Consider the following 4217-nt stretch of genomic DNA (forward strand, 5'->3'; position numbering starts at 1 on the left):
GGTAATATGTTTTAGGTGTGTATTAAAGTAGATGTTTTGAAAAATGTTACTTGTTACAATGATGACCACAGCATCACAGTCCATCCATGCCCTAGCCATGGTTACACTAAATCATGTGATGTCCGGTGACATGAGCACACTTGCATTCAAAAGCAACTGAAGAATCGACAGTTGCCCATGTTCTATTTTTTGCGATTAAAATTGATCATGTGGCGGAAGCGACACACGCTCTAGGCGGTTCTACCTATTTGCTTGCTCTTTGGAGTAGTGGCGCGTTCATTGGTGGAAGTTAACAAGATGGCTACCGGCAACTAGTATTAAAGTAGTCCTGAATAGCTTAGCTAAATACAAAACCTATGTGAGTGAAAATACATAAACGTTTGGCAGTCAGTTAACGGTGTCCAAATTCTCTTGTTCTGGCTGCTATGCTAACCTAGGAATTCTATTGGATCTTTGCCAAATTCATAAAAATTGAAACTTGTAATCTATACAATACCTGTCTCTTATACACATCTAGATGTGTATAAGAGACAGTTTCAAAACTAATCAACTGTTCTGAATGAAACATCAAGGCAAATGTGGATTATAATTTCTTTCTTTTTTAGTTATAGAACTATGGCTAGCAATGGCTTCTTTAGAAATCTAGGAACCTTTTATCGAGACAAATATATAATAAACAAATGGAAAATGCAGCACAAACACACGGGGACATATGTCAAGAGGGCAGGCAGCGGAATGGTCCATTGCATTTAACACTCTAGATGACATGCCCTGTTTAAGGGAAACATTTCCTCCGTATAGTTAGATGCACATTGACAACAGGAAGGGAAGGGTTGACATCCGGGATCACAACATAGCAGTACATCCTCGTCTGTTGCCTTAAGAACGCTTTTTGCGAATTGAACTTTACGCGATTCTTGAAGCCGAAGGTTTGTCAAATCTTGAACTATTTGCTGAAATTCCTCCAATTTACTCAAATCAACACGCTCTTCAGGGTCAAGAAGGAGATCGTATAGAAGTGGAGGATCGTGGAAGACATAAGTGGTGCATGCCGATTCCGTACCTGTATACACATCTTTGGATTTCCCTAGCTTAGCTAGGCATAGCGGTACCCTTCTTGCAGATAACTTGGAATAGGTCTAGAAACGTGCATCAAATGTGGAATTATTAGTAAGATTAAACATGTAACACAAAACTTAGGACATATTTAAACAAAGTAGAGCAGTCACTCCGTATAGTGTATACCTCCGCCATGTGCCCGCGGATACAAAAAAAAAAAAAAAAATGGAATCACCAGTCGTATTCAAGTACATTATTTTCTTAGGTACGGCTTGAATACAAGGGGCGATTCCATTATTTTAGTTTGAGCTCGAAGGTAAAATATCAAATTTCTGTGACTTCGACCTCGTCCTTTGCCCCCTACCCCTTTTTTTGGTAAATGTAATGGTGTCATTCTTCATTTATTTTGTATTATAACACACCTAAATAGATCCTTGTCAGTTGATTAGTGTATTTCGTATCACGTATCATGTATCATGTTATTTACCAAATCCAAAAATATTTTAAAGATTTTGATGAGTTAAATTTAAGTGTGATGCTTTTAATCTCCCGTTCTTCTATTTAACTTTTAATGGATATTACTGTATATATATAGTACGGTACTGATTTTTTTTTGTGTGTGTAAATTTCTGTTTTTTTGATATTCTGTACAGCGCCTGTGAATATTTTAAATAAAAGTTGTTTGTACTTTATTAAATAAAATTATTATTATTAATGTTATTGTTATTATTATTATTATTATTATTATTATTTCGATACGGAAATTTAGTTTCACCGTGCATTCTTAATTCCATCCGTACATTTTCGTTGTATCCTTTTCGTTTTATTGCATGACGCCTAGGTATGATATATGACTTCTTGATTGGTTAAAAATACGCTGGACTGCTCCATTAAGAAAAAGGTCATATTTCTTTTTTTTTTTTTTTAAATATTAAATGATAAGAATCTCCACTCAGAATCATCTTTTAATGAAATATCAAATGACAATTTTATGTTACAAATAAATGTGATATACCCATATTTGGGTGTAATTTGACCTCATCATGTAGCCTATATATGGTCAAAGCACACAAATTTGACGCACTTTTTTCAGTTCAATTCAACGTAACATTTATTTCTCTTTTTCATATACGTTCAGATATTAAAGAAAAAAATAAATATTAATTTCAAAAAAGAGGCAAAAACCCAAATAGCAAAGGCTTGTGAAGGGCTGCCTGAGCAAAAAACTGTCAATAAATTGTAGAATTAATATGCTATGAAAAAATTAAGCTTGTGTAAAATGAACACCTTTATAAAATTATTAATGATTATAAATATATTTAACCAGGGATAAAAAAAAAAAAACTTATATTTAGTTTTAGAATTTAGAAATTTTAGATTTCTTAAGAGCAAATTTTTTGATGGGGATTTAATTTAATTGGTAGGTAGGCTGTTTCAAAGTTTAGGACCCGAAAACTGATCATTGTGTTAAAAAGACACATACAATTGGATAGATAGAGCCTTAAAGTGCCGATCTTGCCGACAGGTTCTGTTTTTACTGTTCTCAAATATGTAGAGCCTACTGAGATTACAAGCGCTGCGCGTGTAGTTAGCGAACGTTCATTCTAAAAACTAAGGAAGAGCATGTCACTTACGAAAGAAAATGTAGAAACACGAGAACTTTCGGATCGGTAACTTAAACGAATCGTGTTAAGGTTTTGTCTAGAAGAACAGACTTTCCGGAGTGTCAATCAAACTTAACAACTGACTAATCAGAACAGCGCTAGGAATACGCGCGCGTCTCACAAACACACGTGTTGTCCCACAAACGCATGTGTTTGTGTATGTTTTAACACTATCGCTTTGTGGGACCTTAGCAACAATATCCAAGGGGCGGGGCTTAGCGAAAAGGTCCATTAGGCCGCTAAAACACACATTTTAGTTTGATGATCTACGTCAACTTGAAACCTTTTTTTTTTCATATAGTATTGTTGCTGTGATACTTAGATTGTGTTATTTTGTCCTTCACTTCAGTTAAAAATTTAGTTGACTTTGATTGTATTTTTTTGCACTATTTTTGATTGCATTTTAAATAAATTTCTTTGTTTTTTTGAGAAGTAAAAAATAACAAAGTTACATCAAAATATTATTAAGACGTTTCAATTTATATTTTAAGCTATGGTTTTATTTAAGTTTTCTTTGATTGTCTTCGACTTCTGTATTTGTGGTATACTTAGTTGTATGTTTCATTATCGAATATAAAAAGTGGACAAAATTACTTCAAACAAAACAATAAATAATGTTTATAGTATCTATAGACTATTCCTACCTTTTTATTTCTTAAAAGTACATCTGAGAAATCGAACCCATCCAGAATGACGTTAAAATCTTCTGCGGAGGAACCACTTAAACTTCTCAGCGTTGGCCAGATGTCTAGTTGACTCAGGAATTCGGTTGATATTCCGCTCGAGATATGGCCTGGCCAAAAAGCTACAGTAGGAGCACGTATCCCGCCCTCAAAAATCGAACCTTTTCCACATTTTAACACTCCAGAAAACCCGCCCTTTGTTAAATCCTCCAACGCCGCCCTAACAAAAATAAAAAAAACATAATAAAATTTAAGTTGTACTTGATGATTTACGTTATCGCAATAACAAATTAAATAATAGATCTAATGTCATAGGCCTATAGGACTTTATATGGGGACCATTACTCTCATGATGGGAAAAATCCTGGATTCGACCCTGCTATGTGGCAATATTAAACGTATAATAATTTATAGTCTTACCCATTATCAGAAGTAACAATGATTTTCACGTAGGATACTCACAGAAACAACATAATTTAAATAAAAACATTAAAAAGGCAAATTATACGCCATGCTTAAAATATTGGAACCACGCTTCAAAAAAATATTAAGGCAAATGCAAGGTCAATAAACAGACTAAGCGTGTCACTTACTATGCACTAAAATAGCAATTGTTTGTATCCACCCTTTAGAATTTTGTGCACCACCCTTAAAATTTTGAGGACATTTTCTGAAATTTCACCATTCTTTAAAAATCCTGGTGAAAGGGTTGCCATTGGGAACATAAGACAATGAAGAAGGTGAAAACAGTTCCATAATAAAAATACTGTCCCTAAAGGTAAAATTTGACAATGTTAATGAGAACCTCAGA

The sequence above is a fragment of the Anneissia japonica genome, unplaced genomic scaffold, assembly GCF_011630105.1.
Source record: "Anneissia japonica isolate Jap-2015-1 unplaced genomic scaffold, ASM1163010v1 scaffold6417_len956965_cov193, whole genome shotgun sequence".
Classification (NCBI taxonomy): Eukaryota; Metazoa; Echinodermata; class Crinoidea; order Comatulida; family Comatulidae; genus Anneissia; species Anneissia japonica.